The 25,957-nt window shown below is 34.9% G+C and overlaps 1 protein-coding gene across 3 annotated transcripts in view; it reads right to left on the reverse strand.

The window, feature by feature from the left end:
- The window catches only part of LOC128889672 (1-phosphatidylinositol 4,5-bisphosphate phosphodiesterase epsilon-1-like), a 115,982-nt gene that overhangs the window by 69,902 nt on the left and 20,123 nt on the right, over nt 1-25,957 (reverse strand). For all 3 annotated transcript variants that reach the window (XM_054147508.1, XM_054147506.1, XM_054147507.1), the window contains exon 3: nt 13,335-13,375. The gene's annotated coding sequence lies outside the window, so the exon portion shown is untranslated. The remainder of the gene's footprint in view (nt 1-13,334; nt 13,376-25,957) is intronic.

A 25,957-nucleotide genomic window follows, 5' to 3' on the forward strand; every position in this document is an offset into this window, starting at 1 on the left:
CAGCGGTCGATCGAGGACGCAAACATAATGAAAAAAGTTTGTATAAACATGTGCCGTGTCTAACCTTATTTCCTGAGTTACAGCTATCCTAGTACTCTGAAGATTCTTAATCGCAAACTAAGCTGACTCGAGCATACAATGTTCAACAAACGTTGCTGAGTTTCGATAACAAACAAAATCAAAATTGACCATCTCCTCTTGCTTGCAACGTTTAGAATTTCATCATCAGGAAGCATGTTCCTCGTAATATCCTTTTAAAAAATAATAATCCAATGATACAACCAAGTTTTACGTAAACATAGGACAAAAATTCTGCGAAAATAGTAAAAATTGTACATGAAAATTAAGCGAAGAATTTTATATTAATTGCTTGAATAATCAGTTGCATAAATTATTGAAAGAAGCTCCATTGATATTGATGCATTTATGACGAGTATAAATACATAAAAATATGCAAAGACATGCACAGATGCATGAATGTATAAAATATACAAAATAAAATACACGTTACAACATTTAGAAGACAACAAAAAAAATACTTTAATTTAAGTCTCTGCTCTTCATTCGTGTATATAAAGATACGAATACGCATAAACATCCGGAGTCTATTCGTCACATTCGATTTATGCGTGATCTATTTCAGTCGACTAGCCAGACACTGCTTGAACGAACAATTTTTCGACACATGAATAGGTTCTCGCCTCAGCTACTTGTTTCCCAGACTTTTATTTTTGGAGCTATTTGTTTATTCAACACTGATTGCCAGTGTTAGAACAAGCAGGCTCATAACGAATCAAGGCAAAATACATAGAATATTCAAAAGATTGAGGAACTTTACGACTGGACAACCGCGTGCTTTTATTTGGGGCGAAACACTTGGTGGCCATTTGGAGCACTTCTTGCGAAGGTAAACAACTGCACATTACTGAAGTACTAAAACGACCATAACTAGACAACAAGGAGAAATGCGCCACATGTTTCGATGAATTTTTTTGCACTGTTTTTGTGGGCTTGATCACTTGTTAAAAGGACATCAACTGCAACATTATAACTTAATTATAACAATTCTTCAGTATATTATATTTTCTTAATATATGTATTAATGTGAAGAGCTCGTTCTTGTTATTAAGAATTAATTAGAATTATTTGAAAGTCTTAACTCCACTCGAACTGATATAGTGTCATTGATTCCTAAAGGAATTTTTCTACTCCAGAAATATGATTTTCATCAAATTTCGTTTCGAACTCAGGATACTTTAGCCTTGATTGGCTCTTAATTTTTCTGGTTTGGACCAATTTTATTTCACATCATATCCCAGTCAAATAATATTCTCTAAGCTCCAACAATGCTACCATCTTAATTTTGATAAAAAATAGACGATGATCGTCCGCCTTCTGACTTCTTCATACGTGTCCAACCAGCCGCGAAATTGTCAACACAAACACTCAACCTGCTACACGTTTCCACATTTTCCACCTAACCGGTGACACAGTCGGCGCCTCTATTGTTCCATGTAGGTGTCCCCCTCCGTTTTTTAATTTGTCGCTACCTATTTCCGCCGCTCTTATTGTGATTGAACTTACACGTAATGTATAACTCTTTTTAATTACTTAGAAAACGCCGAGACTGAAATTCTTGGTCCGTTTAAAACGAGTTTACGTTCATTCTGCGTATATCTCCGTAAGACCTGGATTCTTTGATAATGGAGAAGGTGACCCAGAAAACACGACACCCACACAAGATATGTATCTTGCACATGCACTAACTCCGTATTGTGCTAGCGCGCGTGCGATCGCGAATGCAACGTACTACGAGGAATGCAATTGCATCGTGTGTACCACGCATTCATCCTAAGCGTACGTAACGGCCCGTCCGAAGAGACACCGATTTCTGCTTTGTAATGTTATTCTCGATACTTGAGAACCCGTTGCCTCTACTTAGTACGTATGATACATGGACGAGTAAAATGACGTTTGAATTTGGAACGATTTACCTTCCATGAAAAATGAACGAGGTGATTAGTGTTCTTCCTATCGGAGCATGTTTAAAGATAATTAGTTGTATTTAAAGGCTACTTATAATATGGTTTAGTTAGTTGGGAGATTCATAGTTATTTTATGGGTAACTAACGCGAATTACCGGTTGAATTAAAATTTTTATTAAAGTTTTTATTAAAATAAAGTTTTTCGGAAAAATTTATTATAGCAATGATTGAAAAATATCGATTTAGCATTGATTGATAATTTTTTAAGCAAGCTAAAGTTAAGATTCAATATTTTCTAGCAATTTCTTAGAAAAAATTAAATTTGTGAACACCTAGGTACAACGATTGACGAAATTATTTTTATCCTAAGGCCATTAAAATTAAATAAAATCTTAGAAATAGAATTTTGTGGAGAAATGTAATCCAGGACTGATTAAGAAACATTGATTAATTAATATTTTAAAATATTCCTTCCAGAGAGAGATCCCCAAGATTTCACCAAACTGTCAATGAAATTCTGTGAAACAAAAAGTTTACAAAGGTTTGTATGTGCAACGCAGCCGTATAAGGGTTAATTAAAATAATTTTCCAAATGCTATAGTACAATTTTAAAAGGATGCAAATGCATAAAATTGACGCTGGCCCGTGTTCTATGTAAACAACATAAAGTCCACCTGACGCAACTCATAACGATGTAAATTTTCTTTTCCGTTATTTCGAAAGTTCTATTATTTCTGGACTTAAATTGTTTCAATGAAATCTCTTTACTCTTGTAAAGAAAAACAACAAAAGGAATCCGCTATTGAACAACACTATCAAGAGATTGGATTAAGTTCGAACATTCAAAATATTGGAATAATATCCTTTATATTTTTTAAATTCATATGCTTTCAGATACAAAACAGGTACAGAGTAAAATTATTAGGTAGGATGCACTATGGCAGCGATGGTATTTGGATGGAACGCATGCCAAACCTGGCACGCAAGAGATTTTCGATGGAATGCCAGAGAATTTAATGTGTCTCAGAGTACTTACCATTCACTTCCATAATATATAGGTACTAATTCTAGATGGGATCATTTTTTCATAGTGTTACGAGAAATGTAGGATTTCCTTGGAAATGAATTCATCATAAAAATTCTGATTAAAAAGTACTTTACCATTTTGAAATCCGAGGCTTCATTATCGAGATACAAGCAGTTAAATTCTACATATATCAAAGCGTGGGCGCATGCGCCACCACGCGATCAGCTGTTTGGAATACAAAATGGCACGTATTGAGAGTCACGTGAAACTTTCATTGCCCATATCTGGGAAACGAAGCTTCAGATTGCGAAATGGTAAAGGACTTTTCGATTCATTTTTATAAACAGAATTAATCCTCATGAAAGGTTCCATGTTTTTATTAATATTCTATGTACTAAATAATGATAAATGCAGATGTCTATAACTAATGAAGGCATTGGAAAGGGAGAAGAGGAACATTATTTTCTGATTTATATTTACAGATTAATCAACACAATTTGCCATTTCTGTCCTATGGTCACAGCGGTGCTAATCGATTACGCTATAATTAAATTACGTAATTTAATTACATTATGTAAGTCAAACTTCTTAATTAATTCAATGCTAATTACAGCAATCATGAACCTAATTGAATCACAATGTAATTGAGGTAATATTTATTTTTGTTTAGACATTATGAATTTATGTCAAAATTAAATTCTGCATAACTCTGGCTACAGTCATATCATACTATCTAGTACCGTAAAGTCTTGTCAAGCGATTTATCAAAGACCTTGTTAGAGATCGACTACTCCCATTTTCCTCGCTTTAAATACAGTCACGTGTGGATCAGAAATACATTTACACGTTACGTTCAGAACGATCAGTGAAGTTCATCAACTCGAGAAACACTAGTGAAAAGCATTTCATTGAATGGGACACGTGTTTGCCAGGAACGCGACGAGAAAAGAACCTACGAGAAGTCGGTTTGTTATACACTCTGACGAGCTCAGTGTCCCACCAGCCCGACGAAGGGAAGTTAAAAGGAAGATATCCTTTGTTACACCCATCAACCGATTCAACTACCTTCTTACAGAAACGACAGATGTTCTTGATATAACGTGTACCAAGACAAACAATCGAAAACTTCCTTTCATCGTGATCCGATATACCGGTGCGTTTCCAACGTTTATTGTTCTGCGCATCGTAAATTTCGCTTGAATAGACTGATCAATAGGTCGGCTTGCATTTAAAGCGATTTATAAACCTTTAGCCATCTCGTTGTACTTACTCATCACTGGCGTGTATCGATGCACTCACTTGTCGGAGGATCCACGACGTTTTATGGGACAATTATGGAAATGTACTCGAGAGACACGCTCCGGTGGACAAGAAGAAAAAATACAGTGGGACGGCAAGGAATTTGCTGACTCTTTTTATTGAAGAGTTTGTTTACGCGCTAAGGAAGTCATACATCCGGATGATGTATATGTTTAGTACTTCGTTATACACAGTAGCAATGTCTTCAGTCAGAGGTGGCTAGACAATTGACATTTTAAGAAGTCTTGAGAAACTGAATCAAAAAATAACATGAATGACGTTATAACTTGTTATAGTCAGGTGATACGAAATTATTCCAAGTCCACCGAGGATATACAGTGGGTCAAAAATGAATTTCCACGGTCAGTTTTTTGAAAATAACTGTTTATACATAAGTATTCATTATACACAGAAATAATATGTGATTTAGAATACAACAAAAAAAAAAAAAAAACACGAAAATCTCCCAGTGAAGAAAGTATGTACACGCTGATCTACGCTGGCAATCTCACATTGCAGATACATACATCAAGCCATGCACAAGCAGTTTGTACATGTGACTTAATTAATAAATTAATATTTGTTTAAAATCAAAATGAACCATCGAAGAATTCTCGAACAAAAGGAGAAACTTTTTGAAATTCTCATTTTTAAACTCAAACAGATTGCTCAATTGAGGACTACTTTTGTTCCTATTTCCGTGTACTGTTTCAAGCATAGTTTTCCACGGAAAAGCAAAGTTACAGTAGAATTTTTTAAATTGCTTCCAGTACGGTTAATTGATTAAGGACATGCCGCCAAAGTGGCTGCCCTTCGTTAACTGGCACCCTCAGTTATAGGATCGATCCTTCGGATGCCGCAGGCGGAAATTTCGCATGTCTGTGCAGCTGGTCTTGCAGGTTGTAAACTCACGAAGCTAGATCAGGAAAATATGTGGACGAAACGAATAGATGCTGATGAAAATAGTTGTATATTTACTAGCATCTACTATGCGAAGACGTAACCGAATAATTTTGTTCGTCCAACCAAAAAAAAAAAAAAAAAAATCTTGCATTACGAATCTGCTATTGCGAGCTAATTTTAGCAAATTCATCAGTGCCTAATCAATCCAACAGCAATCTGGCGCCAGAGACTTTAGTACACCGGTTAAAAATAAAAAATAGAAGACAATATATGGAAATATTCAACTTCTTGACAATTGCTAGTTGTGAAAATTAATTCTAAGTAAATAATGTCTTGTGTTTTTACATTAGATTATTTATAATTCAATTTTAAATAAAAAAATATTTGTATTAGTTAAATGTGTGGCTATTCTTATGGCTGAGCATTCAGCAATAAACGCAGAAGGGTTGGCATTAAGACTAGAAGTTCTCGCGCATTCAAGTTAAATGCAAATACGTGAGAGACCTGCAGAGATGGAGTTCTCCATGTTGGAACCGCTCGTATGTACGTGAACTTGGTTTGAGAACTGTGATACTATGAATGAGTCGAATTCAGTGTTAGACGCTGTTGAGATTTCGAATGTCCAATGGTTGTATTAATGTTGGTTGTTGCGACATGCACAGATTTATCTACCAGATTGCATAATCAGTGTACGTTTCTAGTTGACGAAGGTATTGACTTCGTTTCAGCTGGATAATATTATTGTTACGTCTTCTTCTTATGATTATGGTTGGACTGTGTATGTTTATGCAAATTATTATTTTTATGGATACAGGTGATGAATTAAAAGTGAAAAAAAAGTACGTTTCCTCTTGTAAACAGTGCACCATCCACCTTATCGTTGATATTTTACATATTTTAAGTGTAGAAATTAATTTTGTGCCCTTGTAAAGTAAATTTACCATCTATTAATAAAGGAAAACTTTTAATCTTCCTTCAGTTACACATTCCAAGAGAGCACATATTCTTGCAAAATCAAATGAATCTGTGTGATTCATTACTTGAAGGTTCATACTTTAATGTAACTAAATGGATGGTAAATATGTTTGATTAAACTAGAATTATAAATAAATGTAAAGGCAGAGCAAGCGAGGCAAGTAAAGAACTTAGAAGATTGGTAATTTAACATAACAAAATAACGAGTTAATGTTAATAAATTGTAATATTTAAAATTGCAATAAATTGGAATACGAAGGCACAGAACTAATGTTAACACTTAATATTCAACCATCCCTATTAAACAATCAACAAAGCCGCGAGGGCATCTCTAATTCGAAAATTTCGATAAATTCTCCAGAAAATCATGGTTTCCCAATTGTTACCCTTCCGGACGAGTTGTGTTTTAGGCATGTAGATACAATAATAATTATCACAAAATTGATGCTTCTGTTTACGGAGTGGGCAATCCACAAAGCAGCACATGTGGGCGCGGTCATGGCATACAGGACGTCAATTACGTACTTTGGATTTGCTCACCCTGTAATCAAACCAGGGAATCATTGGAAACGAAAATTAAGCCAATTTGAATGGACACCAAGGTTGCACCCTTTCTGTGCGCAGACTTAATACAACAGTCAGAGAAGAGGTTACCGAGTTTTTATCAATCAATAGTCTTCAGATTTGGGTGTTGACGAAGTCTGCGCCGTGAATGCACGGCTATGTGCATATAAGCTGAATGCTTTGGATGTGGAATGCATGGAAGTGTACATGCATTCATATGCAGAATGTGAGCACATACTACTCTCGGTAAAGTAACCTAGATTAACCGAAGTTCCTAAACACTTTGGTAACTCGAAAGACGTGAGCTTGGGTGGTACCTGTTTACATAGAAACATTATAACGTTAGATATTATTAAGTATCGCGGAATGAGATGTATTATATATTAGTTTAATTATGGACCAGGCCTCAAGTTTAATTCTCGTTTTGTAATGGAGAATAAACAAGTAACTAATGTTCAAATTCAATTACAGTTAAAATTCCATTGTTTTCTAAAATGTTTCTTCGTTATTTTCACTGAGTAATAGTGATTCTATAATTGTTAAGTAGCGATTATAGCTAATATTTCCACAAATTACACAAGTGTTAGACAAAAATAGTAGAAGTTGGTACAGAAATCATACGTGCATCAATTGTGAATTTTCCGCTATTAGTTAATATATCACCGTACACTGAAGGCAACTCAAGATAAAAATTGAATGATAATAATGCTTAAAACAGAATGAATTTAGATGTTATTGTTATGAGAACAATTCGACAAGCGTTTTATATATATTTGGTATAAATTGAAGATCTATTACAGTATGGCTCCATGCAATTTCGAAACAAATTAAAGTCACAATTAAAAAAGGTAACGACAATGTACACCGCTATGTTTTCTTGAGCCATTTTTGTTGTAATATTTGTTTCCGCAAGGACACTGATTATTCTACGCTTCTGTTTACTTTGAATCAACAGAAAATTAATATCGAATGCTGCGGGATCTCTCCAGGAGAGAAGCATTTTCTTCAGAAAAACCCATAAGCTCGCAGAAGAAAAATAGCCAAGAAAATCAGACATCGCGAGCGACTTCGACGGCCGCAGTGATTTACGCCTCTTAGGATGACGGAGAATGACTACTGCTCGGCCCCGAATCCCAACAGAATAGACCTGATTGCCTTTCTCCTTGTACGCTTGCACTACTTCGAGAGAAAAAAAAAAATTGGAAAACCATTCAGCCAACACGGTGGAATCGTATAAGTACATTGTCTAGTACTTGAAGCGTTCTATTGCGCTAAATGAAGCATTTTACAACAATTTTATATACAGCACTGTGCAAAAGTCTTAGACCACTTGTAGTATGTTACATCTTTTACGTTTTGATACATTCTTTTTTCCAATATTATTGTACTTGTCTTACATGTTTGATATTCTGAGATATTTATTTTACAATAATTCCAATGTATATTTTAACACTTTTTCGATTCAATTTTTACTTTTTTTCCTATACTCCATTTAGATACGTTTCAATATGTAATATGTAATAAACTTCAACCCTGACCTCACTTATACTACTCTCAGTCGTCCAATAATTCGATTCGCTGATATAAAACCATACCCTCGAGATTATCAATAAATATAAAACACCATGGCGTTACTCTTCCGTCTTCTCTGGACAGATCTATTCATGAAAACTTCCAACGAACTCGATAGCGATACGTGATAAAAATTGGCAATCCTATTGGCGAAAACTTTCGACGACCTCGATAGCGATACGTGATAAAAATAGGGATAATAGTTCTTTTGTTTCCGTGTCAAAGTGGGATTTTTCGCAATATTACCCTCTGATATAGATTGCCATGTTTCGGTTCGAAACGATTCAGATAAAAATTGAATTATCCGCTCTACGGAAGGGTGTGCATTTCTTTTTACAATGTTTCTTAGGGAAAAAAAAAACGAAATTGATTAAAATGTTCTCAAGCAGAAAATAACTTTATGAATCAATTCTTCTGCCTTATTGTGAGCTTTCTTCTTTCAATTGGCTACTCGCGCGACGAAGAAAAATCGTCCCTTTCGATGAAATTTCCTGACAACAGAAATTTATTGGAACGTTTGGGAAATATAAGCCGATGACAGACGGCTCGAAGACAGCTGTCGGAAAACGTATCACGGGAAACTCATTTTCTACAATTTTCCCCTTTTGCGCATCAATCACCGCAAAGCGCGCGTCAATTTGGAACAAATTAGACGTTACTTTTAAAGATCTTCGCAGACGTAACTTTAGAAACCGCGTCAAACGTGAATTTGCATAAATTTTTATGATTAATGATGGAGAGATCCAATGTATAATGCAAGCGTTCAAGGAAATTACGCTTCTGAAATTTTCATGGAACACTTCAAGCTGAAAATGTAATGTTGAAAGTTAAGAATTGAAAACTGCTAAGAATACCATCAAAATCAAAATCAATACGAAAGTAAGCAAATATGAAACATGAGGATAAGAATTTCTATTGATAATATAACAAAAACTTGGACTAATTTACAAAATTTAAGAAAATATTTGAAAAACGATCAGTTTCATTTGGAAGTGATAAGATATATTAATTCTAATTTTCATGTAACGAAGGTTTTACTTATATAAATTAATCTATTATACATGAAAACGTACGTAACATAGTTAGCTTAAAAAATTTAAGTTCATTTGCAAAGAAAAATTAAACTTGAGGAATATTAAATTGTGTTTACGATTCGTCTACGCAATTCTTAACAGAAATATTACTATAATTGTTATGGAATAATCCATTGCAAGTTCCAGAATTTACATTCATACTAACGTACTCCGATGAGAAGATGAGACCCGAGGGGTAGCAGAGATATGCACAATTTAGGCAGTGTTCTAAGCCCCTGCGGTCTCATCTTCTCATTCGTACATTATACCACTTTGGAGGATACCCTATTCACCCTTTCTTAGGAACAATAGATACTACATTTGCAGTTTCAAAGCTCGATACATTCTGCAGCCTCTTAAAATAAAAAATTTCACAATAATGTCATACAATACCGAAGCAAAATTCAAAATTGTAATAAAAGTAGGTCATTCCAAAGCCTGGCCTATTTGAAAACATCGATATTTAAAATAAATCCGTGTTTCTGATATAAGAAGATATTCATCTAGTTCATAAATGTAACATTTATAGAATAATATCATAAAATATAAAGCAAAACTAAAACGATTATATTTATTGACTTAGAACGTTTTATTTTATTTTATAAATATTATTATACTGTTTCATTTTTTTCATTAACACTTTTATATTTAGAAGGATTGAGGATCTTTCTATAGGAATTGACACATCCCGAGGTCACACCAGACGATAGGACGCAGGATTTATGTCCCTGTTCCCCAGGACAAAGAATTCATTGCGCAATGTCTCTGCTGGCTACATGCAGCAGACTTTGTAAGTGTTGCAAGATTTAGGAAACTGTCCCAAATGTTTATTGGTTTTCTATCAGTCTCCACCTACGCGTCCAGTCCTCCGAGACAATCTTAAAGGGAGCAACAAAAGAGCTTAGAAATAGTACACGACCGGTTTCGTGAATCAGGCACTTTATATTCCAACTTTGTATTAAAATTCCGTCTTTGTTTAAGCACTTGCCAGGTAAATATGCAAGTATGAATATAAAGATGAGTATAATTAATAGATAGCGTATGCGTGTGCAAATTCATATTTTTATATGCACAGATAAAGAACAGAAAGTTGAATTAAAGTATATTATAGTATATATGTACTTCTTGTATCAATGCATTTGTTCACATCCTTGTCTGGTAATTAATAACCATTTTATAATATCCGAGAGATTTACTTAAAACAATCTAATAATTCACCTTTTTATTTGATTAAAATTTATTATTTTAACGGAGTACCCATTGCTGAACATTGAAACGATTAATATTTAAGAGCATCGTTCTAAAAGCAAGTCCTGCAAGCTTTACTAGACCGATCGTTGAACAAAAAGAACAAGAATCACAGTTCTGGGTAATTTCCTTTATCTGTTCTTTATGCAATGTTGCAAGAATTTGATCGCCAGCTTCGAATAGGATTCCTTTCCGAGAAAAACAGTAAAATGTACGTAAGAGGATAGTTTCTATGCGAAAGAGGACGTTACATTTTGCACAAGCTGTTAAAAGCACGTTGCAGCAACTGCGTATATCGCCGTTGTGATAGTCACGAAAGATACAAAATTTGTGTTGCATTTAGCGTATCAAGGCTATACGCACATACAACTTGGTACTGTTATTACGTCTTCATTTTTAACAGGAAGGAAAGGACTAGGTAATCCAGTTTCTGCTGCTGCCTCTGCACAGAAGCAGCTAATCGGATTTCTAGCTCTCATTACGCTGTAAACAGTTACGTTTCTGATTGTGGAACGATTCAAATAATCGCATTTGTATGGTACATACAATGAACAAAATAAATGCAAAAAATGTTTTTTGTTAATGCAATTCTTTTTCATTACATTACCACTTATTCGATACTGCAATTAAAATGTTTAATTAACGTTTTTAAGAAGCAATCGAAGAAAAATCGTGTCACACGTTTTATAAACATTTCATTTTTGGTTGTGAAAGGAATCCAATAATAAATATAATGAACAAAATAAATCTATAAGGTGATCTACACGTTAATACAAATTATTATCCAGGAAGTTGTTTCGAACATGGACTTCCCTTTTAACTGAAGGAAAAATTAAGTCGATAGCTGTCATAGTTTTTTTAGAAAACAGCTTGAAATAGTTTATACGGGTCACCCTGTATACGAAAACGTTTCGAAATTAATGGCGCCATGCTATTCTTATACGAACAACATCCTGTTTCGATCGTTGTGCAATAAACTGCGCATTCAGTCATCATTAGTGTGTGAAAGGTATTGAAATTTTAACAAGGCGATGAATACAGACGTCAAGATACTCTAAAACTGATGAACTATTTAATTGCTTGAATCATGAGGCGTTTTAAAACTTGCTTCGCTGGAATCGTTCCGTTTTCGATAAGGCACACTTTTAAATCTTTGAAGTCAAATGAAAACGAAACAATTGCTCGGGAATATTTCGAATAAATCTGTGGGAATGATTAAAAGAATTTATATTAAAGTAAAAACAAAGTAAAAATCTTATTCGAGGTTGGAGAAAAATTTAATTTCTTCACTGCGGAGTTTTAATCGGTGGTGAGAGAATCTATTTATTTCTAAATAATTGTTGTTGTAAATATCAATTTAAATAACAAAGCGCAAAATCTTTGTAAAAAGGACTCGTTGGATAACCCAATAATAGTGATAAGTTTACGAGACATTAATCTTATCGTGACGAGCCGACGAATACCTTTTTGCCTGTGGTGTAATGCGCCACTGATTGCGAATATTTGAAAGTATCTCCAAAGTAAGTAGAGAAAGGCATTCTCCCTAAAAAGATCTGAATAATGGAACAGAGACGATCCGAAGGAACAGTGAAATCCACTTTTCCAATAACGTGTAAAATTGAACAAGTAATATTCGCGTTTCTATCGACTTCATTAAGTGAGAATACGTTCGACTGGTAATCCGGAAGTAGCGTAGGTACGACGTGACACGGTGGCCATTAATAATTTCTGGCTCGTTCTCCGAAATTTCCAGCCGGTCCGATATCCATGGACCGCGAATACCAAAGTTTGCATAGACACAGAAAATCGCATCGTTTCCGATGCAGTGCCGTCTAACTCAACTAAAAACCGCAAATTCGAAAATCGATCGTTGCGCGGCTTTGAGACGAGTGCCGCGACACACGGTATGGTTCAGTTTAGTTGGACAATTTCCTCCATCAATGACCGTTATGAAATTCGCAATTTTCGGTTGCGCCGTTGCATTATGCCACGAGTATTCGTTAATTGATCCTGCAATTAGGAGAGCGATAATTACGAATGGAAACTTCAGATAAATGGAGCTAATACAGTTACGGTGTTTTCAGCAAACCCCTAACGACACACGTCCGATGTTTTTCCTTGTGTTTAGTGGAAAACAGAATTGGAAATTTATCGAGTATCCTATTTATATATAAATATATTAATCAATGTATCATTTTTCATTGTAAATTCATAATGCGTGTCGTACACAATTTATATTCTTTGACAAACTTACTGTCCAAGTGAAAAGTGCACTATAACATAGATTCTCTTTCTCTGTAAACTATACCATTAAGCATTATATGGTTGATCAATGATAGGTCTTCGATTTTATCGAGTAGATTTTCCTTTCAATCAAATTTTAATAATGGGATATTACAGTATAACGGTGGAATGTTAGCGGAATTTAATGGATAATTCAATATCTCCCTGAAATATTAAAGGCAGGTTTAATCAGAAATTGTGATTGTAATTTTTCTTTGAAAAAATTCGTTAGCTCGATCCATGAATATTCAAACTCAAATACGTTTATATTATAACTCTATATTTTATATCACTTGATTATCGTGATTTATCATTACTTCGTTCCATATTATTATATGTAATTTGATTGGATTCAGACACTGAATGCAAAATATAATTAAATAGAAGAAATGAGTGTATACTTACAGCAATGTATATTCCTTCCCAGCAAATATGTCCGACTCTATCTGTAAATAATAAAATACTAAGATATAAACATTGTATAATATAAGAACTGTATAACTGTATATGTTTTACAATAATTAATAAAAGATAAACAACTATTCATACGTTATCTTTGAAATAAAAATTAAAGTTTAAATTATAGATTAAAATATTTTAATAAAAGTAAACAAAAATTGAACTATTTCAATTACAGAATGAAATATTCAATAAGCATACGAAAGATAAACAGTTCAATCGAATAAACGTCACCAATAAATTCCTCTACGTTGGTTTTATTATCGTCTATTATCCGAATAAAAATTTGCCTATCTCTATCGTATATCTTTCTCGATAGTAGTTGACACATCGTACATCAACACGCGGGGAAGGAGGACTCTGGTTATAGGACGTTTTTGTAGATCTGGAGAGCGTGCCAGCTAATAAATGTGTCCTCTTGTCCCTGTTCATCGTTTCGGAGACATTGGTATCTATTATAAAACGGTTCGTGCAGGTAACGCATTATGAGCGGGACAGCCGTCATGCTGGTACCACGTACACATGCTCAAGATAATACTTTGAGCGATCACGATACACAGACCATCGAATATAGCGAGCATCAAAATGGTTTAGCTACGTGACTGCGATTCTAAGGAAAGAATACTTCACATCAATTCGTACGAATAGCCTCATAAGACACGAATCAGTTTTAAAATACCTACGCAAGCGATACGTTCCATTGAGAAATTCTTTACGATCCTACGAAGTGCCTAATAAATTAAAAACGATTTTTAAATATTTTGTTGTAATCCGATGACTTATTATCTAACGAAATTAAGAATCGACCACACGAATCTAACACACTGCTTCATAATCACAAAATATTTAAAAGTAATATTCTCAAAGAGAAAAATATTGATTTTATTAGAAGGACGTTCTAGAAGTAACGACTTGGAACACACCTGCGACTGTATTTATGTGTCAAATGAAATTATATAATTCCGACACGATAAACCTATTCTAGGAAATTTACAGATAAGAGCACACGAATCGATGAGTAAATATAAATTCTCAGCACGTTTGGAAACAAAGAACACCTAAACTTGTATGAGAGTGTTACAAAAACAAAGAGGATACGGTCTACTGGTTAAAGTTTTGTGTTTCAAATACAGAGACAGACGAATAGAGGGTTGGTTACCCGCAGAGAAAACTTTTATCCCTGTATAAATTTCGAATAACAAATAAATGTTAAAAGATCTTCAGTCTCTATTTTATCATTTTCAACCCCTAAAATTCTAATAATGCAATATCAAACACAAGATTAATAATACAACGCGTTGCCTGTGACAAGAAAAATGTATTATAAAATTGTTAACACATTTTCTTCGTGCTCGGCATTAAAATATTCCTTATACAACTCTAACGAATGTATATTTCTGCAATTATTTCAAGTGCCACTTCATCGATGTGGCACGAAATAAACGTCCTAACGATTAAATCGACCATGCGTTCGCTTCGCCTCAAAACTGAAAAACGATTCAACGTATCGATGCGCATTGTTCATCGCCATTAGCCAAGGACGACTTTAATTGATTTCTTAAATTAGCTTCGATGCTGTTGCCCCAAACGTGCGGGGCTGAATGAAACGTGCCAGCCCGACAAGTTGAATTTGAATAGCCAGCACGCGAGTAAGGGAAGGGAGGGGAGGAAGACGGACGCAAAAATACAGGGACATTCGACGACAGAGCGAAAGAGAATGGAACAGAGGGGCCAAAGGGAAAAAGGAAAAAAAAGGTTTCGATATGAAAAGGTGAATTGTACGAGGAGAGAAAAACAGAAATGGGTTCAGCAGTTAATATCGAAGCGAATGGAAGAGCAATCGGTATGAAACGAAGCGGAATGACCTTATTGCCTGGGCTGAGTGTAATCTACAATTGATTCGATCTGTTACTACAATTGGCTATTACCGATTTGTGAACTTGAATTTGGTACTAGTTTTCTGTTCTTTTCGACGCTTTGTTACACGTAACGTTGATGAGGTATCGAACGATATCAGCTTGGTATTTATTACAACTATTGTTTCGAGTGAACCGTACATTAATTTCCAATGACAATTTTACCGACGTCGTAAATATAAGGAGGACACCGGCAGGAACCGGAATCTATGGCATGGACTCTGCATGTACGTGAGATTAATATTCGTCCCACTTATACGTAGGTTTATAATCAATTTAGTACCACCGCTTGACAAAGTGGTGAGACTAAACATTAACAGATACGAACGCGTTATTCTACTTTCCAATACATTATTGAATATTATTTGAAAATATAAAGAAAATGTAGTAGGCCAATCGTTGATCAATTATCGTTGATTCTCTTCTCTTTCATTGTGTGTATTGTAATGTAAACACACTTTGAAATTATTCATATTCCCCATGTACGACACTCACGCACATGTATGCTTGTTCTAACTAAGCAATGATTCTTCCCAACTTATAGCGATCTGAAAATCACAATACTGTAAATAAAAAAAGAATAAAATATTGAACTACACTCTTACTTCGCACAATATTTGGAATATAAAATTATGTCATAGTTCCGCATTTACTTCTCTTTACTCGCATCGCCGTAATTCTCAGCACGTCATACGTTACACCGGGCATTCAAAGTCTGTCCAAAACTGCCCCAAGAAAGCTCGCTAACCCATTCACGGAGAGCGCCATACAATTTAGACCGGGCGTTCAGCGTAAACGTATGACGCCCGTACTGAATAGTTTAATTAGCGAAACCCGACCGAGAACCGCGCTTAAATTTCACGTTCGAGATGGTTAAACCGCAACCAGTGCGAATTACGACACTTGGAAGACGGACACAGCGTTTCTCGGCGAAAAACGATGCACGGTGGCGTAAAGTAAAACCCACCGCCGCAGGCGATAATAATGCCACCGTGTAATCATGGAAGTCCGGCGACCAAAAAAAAACGAGGTCGAACCAGAAAAAACAAGCGAAGAAGTGAAAAATGTCTGGAAAACTGTGGCTCGGTGCTGGGGAAGAGATTTACTCAACGGGACCCGGGAGGAAGGCAATATTGCTCCCCGGCACAGCGTATTGCGCCGAATACAAGATGGCATAAATCCCCGCGAACACGTAAAGAAATTTTTTGATGCAGTCGACAAACTCGTGGAAATGCATGTAATCGTAAACCCAGTTACCTGGAATAATATTACCGCGCCCCTTCTACTACTTCCTCTTTAAAGAGGCACCGCTTTTATTTGCACCAGTTTCGCGCCAATTTCCACGATTTTCTATTTTTCCAGCCGAACTAATTGACAGTGAATTGACATTTTTATGTCGAATTGGGAAGTAATAATTGCGATTGTTTCCGTCGGTATTTTACATGATGATATTTTTACCACAAACATTGAAGGTAATTTATTTGTTGATTTCCTTCGGTTTATCATCGAGTAATAAAATATGCATTCGCTCATTTCACGACAAATATTTGTGCATAATTTATCTGTAAATCGTATCAATTAATGAATAATATAATAAATCTAGTGTTATATAAGAAATAAAATAAATAGATATATTACATCAAGGGTTTCAGAAGTTTGATTTTTTATAACAAAATATGCGTCAGGATAATCATGGTAAAAACTTAAGTACATTCGTTTAAAATATACAAATTGAATATATTTCGTATCATGAATGATCTTTAATGATCTTGAATAAGGATTCCACAATTTTGGTAAAACGTTATATTTCGTGTATACCTCTAAGATCATGTGGAAATTGATTTTCTGCGATTATTTAAAAGAGTAACCTCTTCACAATTTTGTTAAAACTAATTCTGCGTTATAAAGGACCCACTTAGCGATATACAGTCTGCCTAATAGGATTATGCATTTCTATTTTAAAAGTTATCCACCCTTGTATAAACAGTCGCGAGAAAAGAAATTTCTTTAGAAATTAAAAATCAGCCCTGTTGTGAAATTGCTTGAAGCTTTATTCAAAGAATTCAAATGCCCGGTAGTGGTAACCCTCGAATTTAGTGCAATGCAATCTGTGCACGTTCTCCTCGCGAACCATGTGAGTATTGGCTTTGTGGAAACGGGAACAAGGAGGATTCTCGTAAGACGGTTCACGATCTCAGACAATGATATAGTGTCCCGAAGGACGTTATCTGTGTACAAATGCTGTCATGAATCTGATTTCGACTAGAATAATGACAACCCTGAAACTGTTCTCTCGAAATCTATAGAAACATTTACTATAATTACTGGACGTGATAAAGCCTTGAAATAATCCTATTGGAAATGATCTAATACTATATTTACATAGTCTGTAACGTAATTTCACTCTGTAATTCAAATTCTAATTTTTACTCAACAAGCAACGGATGAACGGTCGTTTATCTCCAATTGTGTGCTCGAAATCCCTATCTAGATAGGAATATTGCTCGCCTCTGGTGTCAGGATTAGATACCGCCTTTCCAACCGAGCTTTCACGGATTCGTCGGGTTTCTTGCCGTACTTTTTTATGATCTCGTGATATGGAAAATGCGGTGCACGTTCGCGTTCGAGGTCTGCACATGACAAGCTGTTTAAACACGCACATCTGTAGACATCGAGTACACCAGGAAAAGGAGAGACAGGTGGACATTCGGAAACAGACAGCGAAACGAGGAGAATATGAGAAAAGGAACCGTTCCATCGAGATAGACACCAAGTATTGCAAATACTAAATAAAGATTAATTGAATGAAAGTTTGTTTCGTTTCACAGTTAAACATTTTTACAAATTTTTATGGCAAATACGTAAAAGGATTGTAAAAATGTGAAGCGTTTTATGAGTCCATAATAAAATGACAAAGTTGTAAAATTATGTATCACATTCCTCTTACAAATGAATGAAAATGAATGAAAGGGGTTCTTAATTACATTAAGAAAACGATTACTTTTTATGAGTATTAATCTTGAAAAATGTAAACTGAAATTGCACCTTCGTTATAACTTGGAATGATAATTGTATACATGAATCATCGAAATGTAGTGGACTACGGTACTACTATCAGTTACCAATAAAAGCGGAGATTTTACAAAGAGTTACTTTCAAACAATCGATCTTGTGGATTTAAGGATTAGGGAGACTTTCTGTAATTGCTCTCGATTGCTGAAATTTTTCTTCGATTGCATTGTACTTAAAAGAAACAGAACGCCGTAAGTTCGTTAAGTACAACACGCTTATCTCCGTCAATGAGCAATCGAGTTTCGATAGAAATTTTTTTACTAAACGTTGGACAAAAAGGTGGGTTAGATAAAAGTGTCAAAGTATGAGTACAAGATAAATAACCTTCTTTTTGATATTTCATACTACAGAAATTAGTGTTAGAATTGTAAAATAAAATAATTGTCAAAGAACACAAAATTAAACTATTCAATTTGTTTTCCACATTGTCTATTATCCAAATTTTTGTCCATCATTGTTCATTTCTCGCTCAAATATGTGATAATGTAATCACATTTCTCATAATTCCGTTGCGTTAAAGTTTATAACGAGTGAACGAAATATGGCATGGTCACATATTATTAATCTGTTGGCTTCTATTGTGCAAGGCAGGGCAGTTTTTATAACTCATATACTGTTTCATTGTTCGTGACCCAATTTTACGGATTCCAGTGTAAATCCGTTGAAACAGTGTAATAAAACTACCTATAGACCCATGATCCCTCTTTATTCTAATTCATCTACCCCATCCGCGATTACGATTGTATACAACGAGGTCGCAGTTTATTACCGCTTGAAAAACGACGAGTTTCTTTCCATCTACTTCGTACTTGCTTATGTATCTATGAAAGATTTCCCAATAAAGACATTAAGATTTTGATTTTTAATAAAAGATTAAAGGTATGGAATATATTCTAACTTCTAGCTAACTTCTCTCATCTTACAGTTCTATCTAGAAGGATAGAAGATCTTCTCAGTTGAAAGTTACGTAAAACTTTCATCTCATTCAACCATATTTATTCAGTCCGCCTAACTCTAGCAAAGCGCTGAGAACATTGGCAAACCATTAATTCAAGAAATATACATAGTATTGTCCTCGTCGTGTCGCATGGTGACGGTCGTCCTCTTAGATCACACCGGATGAAGTTGGGTTTATATGAGAGTCTGAATTAGACCCCAGAGTTCAAGTTCCGGATGGAAACTCGATTGACTCGATTATAGATGTTTGAACAATACTCGGCTTATAGAAATACGAGAGTCGGTACAGGACTTGGAAGAAGAAAACTTGGTTGGTAGGCGTTACAGCGTCGTAACAATACTGACTGTCTTCCTACAAACTGTTTAAGACGTAGTTTCGAAGCGAGCGTGGCTGAATTGAACGCGGGGAAACTTGCGAAAATATTTTGCCACATAATTAGTGGAGGAATAGTTGCCAGGGGAAAGGCGAAGAATGAAAGAAAATGGAGGTAAGTGGTGTGAAAATAACGTTAGTGGAATTTTGATGCAGAATCATTTAGTCTACTGCTCCTAAGCTTTGACAAATCTTGTATTTAGAATATTTCGTATATTTGGCACGTTTGGAGTATTTAAAACATTAATAATGTTTAGGATATCTAATATCGTAGAAGTGACTGAAATACCAAGGTTGTCCAAAAATGCATATTACGAGTCAGTGGCCGAATTAACGAAACCAACCCTTCAAGAGAGTTATCTTCGTTAAATAAAGAAACAAGGAGTACCGTTGAATGTAAACCACAGGGATTTTGTAATGATGCTCACCCGTATTTCACCCGGACAAGTTTCTGGTAAATTATCCTGAGAGAGAACTTCATAAACAGGTTTCTCCGCCGGCTTTAATTTTTCTTTGCATTTCAAAGCCTTCATTCGCCCGTTTTCCAATATACTTGCCACACTCTCTTTGCGTAACAATGATATCCAACACGGAGTTCTGCTATTTTTACGAATTTCAAGGAAATCCGTCAGGTTCATACACGCTTCCAAGACCTCGTAAGCAAAGACAGATGAATCGATTTTTTGGAAGCCCTGGAGTATAGCACCTCATTAAAATGTTAACTGCCATAGTTTTTTCGCAATGCTTAAAATTATTTATGTTTTAACCTACATTAATTGATCCAATATTTATTAAAATAATTTTCTTGCGTGTACGTGATTTGAAAAACAGAACAATTATTTATTGATATTTGTTATTCCAAATAGTAATAGATAGTATTGTAATAAATAATATGATGTAACAATTTTATAGTGCAGAATATAGATTAGACTAGATTGATAAAAATGATCCTAGAAAAAAAAATCTACTAGTTAATACAATACTAGTTTTAACAAGTTCCCGAAAGTTTCACCAGAGGCCACACCTTGGAGGCATCATCGGATTTTGTCATAGCGTTTTTGACGTGGCGTACTCACATTCTCGAGGCGCTTGTCGACGAATATCAAGAACTGTAAGAAGATAACTTGTCTGAAAATGGTTGCTGACGGTCCCACGAAACCTTTTACTATGGCTTAACAGGTACCGCGAGGTCGACGTAAGAGGTTGACAGGGTTGAGTGTGCCCCAATCCCGCCCAAGCCTAGCTTGACAGGGTGCCTAGTCTCCAGACTGTTAAGCCGACTGATTAGGTTGGACTATCGTGGTGGTAAATGGTGGACATATATCGCGAGTTAGAGTTTCGCACTGTACATAGATAATAGAAGTGTTAAAACCTGCCTCAAGGGCGCGTGGCTAGATTAACGCTATTAGTATGGTTCTGCTTTGTATCATCCTCTGTTATTCGTTCTTGGAGTAGTGAAGAGAAAAGTTTTTAACATGCGAATTTATAGAAATTCAATTAAAATGTATGTTATTCTTGATCAAATATCTATTTATAGATATTTTGTATATTTTCGAATTTGTACACATCCTCATATACATTCCCATATTTTCAGTTGCCATAAATACATAAACTCCCGTTCACAGATTTCAATTTTTCTTTCTTTGTTTTAAAACTCTTTTTAAAACAAAAGTTTCGAATCATAAAAAATTCCTCTTCAAACCTTTTGCACAATTTTTAAAAACTGAAAGTACAGGTCCGAAAATAGGTCACGTTGTTTACACCAATAAGGAATAAATTAGATCCACGTATAAGCTTATTACTAATAAATAGGACAAACACGCTCGAGACCAAAAGCTATTTCACACTAGTAAATATTTCAGGCGTTCCAAGCTGTAAAGCTTCATTTTTTATTTCATGAATTATACACTTCGACTTTTGAGAACTCATGGTACAATATATTAAAATAAAAATCACAAACTGGCTTGCGTGATTTATCCTTCCTTTGGTCAACTCTAATACACTTATCACATATTTAAAAATAATAATAATTATAGAGTGAAAAACTCATATCTACATTTAAAAGTGCCCTCGAAATATAAAATTTACCCTTTGTAATAACCTCGAAACAATCACAGATGATTGCAAGTCACCCATTATACCTTGTATATGATTTTTTACACTTTCATCTGAATGGCTCTCGACATTCAGCGCCAGGTCGCGCGATCCATGCTGGTTTGCCAGGGGGGAGACTCTGAAACTCGAGTCCAATCAAATGTTTACAAAGCAAGCAACTTCTGGAACTTTTTAAAGTGTCTGTCCCCAGACGTGGCTTGCTTGTCACTCTACTCCGAAGACGCGATGGCTGCTGGCAAGAAGCATAGATGAAATGTTACCTAAGATTCTATGTTTCGGTGCAAACAGCGAAAGTGTGTCGTTGTTTGTGTTTGATTTCTATCCAGCGGGACCAAATGAACCGATGACAGACATTTCGATAGACAGAATTTCGTTTCGCTTCTATTTTACGCTATTAACATCTTTTACGGAGGGTGGGCTGAAAGGAACGCAGAGAGCATGCGTCGCTCCTGGGGGTAGCCGTTTTATATTGTGCACCAAGTTACTTTACCTCTTCCTGAGAATTTAGAAGTGGTAACACAGCCCGTTAGAGCTTGGAGAGCTGTTAGAACTTGACATCTTTCTCTTCCCCGATGCTTCAGCCATTTCTTTTGCATCAAGGGTGCGAAAGGATTTCCCTGTGCCAAAAACAACCCGCAGACGACAATTTGGAACACTTAAGCAGTCTAGTGCCAAATCTAACACTCTTGTATACGCCACTCGTCACGATTCTTTACATATGTACATAGACTGCGTGTACCGTTGTGTGGTGATATTGCTGTATACATTGTTTTATGTTGTTTTATATTCTGTTCACTTGTAGGTTGTGTGATGTTGTTTTATCTTTTGTTACGCTGTGTTATATGTATATTAGGGGGACCGAAAAGTAATCAAAATTTTATCAACATTTTAAATATATCTTAAATACTAATCAACAAAGTAATTTTCATAATTTTCTAGAACTTTTTGCCAGCGTAAAAGCAGTTGTTCGATTCCCTTTACAAAAGTTCTTCGATTTCTCATTGACAAACCTTTCCAAGTGGAAGATATTTTTATTACTTTTCGGTCCCCCTAATATATGGAATATATAACAGCAAAACACACATAACAATGACGCAATATAACACAACATAATACAACATGTACAGGCAAATTGTGTCTGCGAATAGGCACTTTAAAAAGCTCTAGTGTCGTCTGGTTGTTTGAGTGAACTCGAGTTGTTGAATCTTCCTGTAGACAATGAAACCTTCTGCTAGTGAGGATACTAAAGATCTAATCAGACTCAAATGTAAGAAGTCACGTACGATGTGTGAAAGCTTGTTTACCTTGTAGTATTTGTTTCGTTAACTTTTCTATTTTCAGTACAGTTTTGTATATGAATACGTGAAACTGTTACTTCACGAGTAGTATCATTAAACGTTTAAAGATAGATATGTTGAATTTTGTTCACGAAAACTTATTTTTATAATTATCATTCAATTTAATCTTCATTCATCCAAGTAACTACATAGATCTACTTTTAGAATTAAATACTTTTTTCTTTTAATTGTATGAAACTATTTAGATTTAAAGAAAAATTTGTAACGATTAAAAGCGTTTGCCTTAAAAATAGGTTTAAAGTGAATAAAGGAAAATTGAAATCCGATCACCCATTTAGAAGTTACAGGCTGGTAATGGATTTTGGACGCCATTCGCCGATATGGCGCCCCAAAGTGCATTCCATCCTACAACGCTTAAAAAGACTAATTATCTATAAATAACACGCGTGCAAAGTTACGTGCTTTTACCTATAAAATGCGCAACTCTGATGTAATCATTCATACTATAAAGCAAAATTATTGCACGTTGTTCATATTCTGCTAACTTGTATAACACCACATACCAGTTTTGGCGAAGTGGAATCCAATTTTGATTATTTATTAACGCTTTAGGTATCGGCGTTAGAAAAGATTTATTAAAAACACAAATAATTATAATGCAGTATAATATTCATGAAAGACATTACAGTAAGTAGTGTAATAAAGAACAATGAAATTAAAAATCTTACAAGTAGTAAATAAAGCGTTAAAATCTCTTTTTAAATTAAAGACTCTACAAAATTTCTACAAAAATACAAATAATTAAATAATAATCATCGCTCAACCCTCATACTCCTTAATCTTCGACTGTCCTTTCTTCATCTCTCCAGTGACTATCTCGTCACTCGAAACTACATTCTAGAATATCGCGATACATTCAATTTCTCTTCAATTTAATTTTTGGGCACGTTATTTTCCGTCTGTATAGAATCGCCATATCTCCGTTCGTTCGTTTTCGCGTGTTTCTGGCGAGGTTTTATTTCCAACCGATAGACACGCACAAATCAATTAATTTAAAGAGAAACGAAGGCAATACACGTTACATATTTCCACTGCGACTCGGTTTCCTCTAACTGCGCACGGACGGCCGAGTGTACATTTAGTAACAACTGACCGAGCAAACGAGATTGTCACAAAATAGAAAATAAAATGCTCCGTTCGATTTGCAATCGTTCTGAAAAAAAATATTTAAACAAATTTCGAAAATGACGGAGGATAAGTAACAAGTTAATAGCGGGTGTTCCACTGTTGTTTCATTAAAATTGTTCAGATGGAGAAGCGCAGAAAAATATTAAATGTTGTTATCCAAACGCTCGTTTTATCGACCAACTGAATTTCGTGCTGTTTATTTGTTTACGTTCCACGCACTTCCTCTGTTGTGGACAATACCTCACTTTCTCGTTGTTTTGCGTTTATCTACATTCTTTTCCTCACCTATATCATTCATTTTTAAATTAATAGTTAATACGTTTAAATAAGCCAGATTTCGTATTCTATAGCTGACGATAACGTTCCAACACCAAAATATGAAATGCAATCCCTCACAATTCGTCATCCAGCTTCAAATTTAACCGTCGATCGAAGATATTTCATATTCATTGCAATATTCAGTTTTCTCCCACGCAATTATTTTTCCATTTGCACCGGAAATATTGAATTTGAACTCGTCGTTATAAATTACGTATTTTTAAAGATTGGAATCCTCTTTTATATATTTTTCAGCAAAATTCGCAACTGTTCCCTTTTATTTTATGAATTCTTCATACTGTTTGTTTCAAACATTTATATCGTGACAGTCGCGTTTAATTAATATTCTCCAACTAATCGAGATATGTACCTTTCTATTCAAATATTTCCCAGGATAGATATTGACTTTTAAACTAAGTAGTTAACAAAAGTTAACTTGGAAGTATTGACCTAATAAGAACGAATTTTAATTTATTCGAGAGTCTATCAACCTCCGGATTCAACTCACTGTTTAATTTCTTATTTGGTTCATTTACATAAAACTATCGTATCCTATGCAAGTCATTTTATATTTCGGATCAAAGAATATTTGCTACTTCAAAGCGGTGAAGCATGCATATATAATTTATTATGCTTTAATTCCTGTTATAATGATCTTCATGAGCATATCATCAACGAATAGCAGAGTTTTTCCGATGAAAACGAACCCGAAAATGACCTAATTCGGTAAATACGTATAAAATTTTGTATATGTATATACCTTCATACCTTTGTGAGATAATCCTCAATACGCTGACAGAATTTTCCCGCTGAAAACACGTCCAAGCACGACCTCGTCAACATTCCTCATATTTATTTTTCATTAAAAGTGTTTTTACGATAGTACTACCAATGAATTAGGGAAGTTCTTTTCAGCAAAAATCAATTCAGAGACAACTTGGTACGGAATACCTTCAATTATACGATACCACAAAGTGATGCCACGCGCGTATACGATTGTTTAATATTTACATTCCATTATAAATACCTTCATGAGAGAATTTATTAATGGATCGACGAGGTTCTACCGACGGAAATAAATCCAATCACGACCTCTGAATACTGTACAATAAGACATTTTTGCAAAAGAATAATCAGAAGATTTACAAGAAACTAATTAAAAGTTCTGTCACTGATTTGTTTTTTTAAACATTTACAAGAATTACTCTTTTTCGTGGAGAATGATTTTTAAGTCCAATCGAAATTGCTGGTTTTTTAATCAAAATTAAACAGGAACAATGACGAGTAGTGCGTTATCTTCTAGGTGAAAGTCCTATTAGCAAAATTCCGATG

The sequence above is a fragment of the Hylaeus anthracinus genome, unplaced genomic scaffold (genome assembly GCF_026225885.1).
Source record: "Hylaeus anthracinus isolate JK02 unplaced genomic scaffold, UHH_iyHylAnth1.0_haploid 11997, whole genome shotgun sequence".
In the NCBI taxonomy this organism is placed as follows: domain Eukaryota; kingdom Metazoa; phylum Arthropoda; class Insecta; order Hymenoptera; family Colletidae; genus Hylaeus; species Hylaeus anthracinus.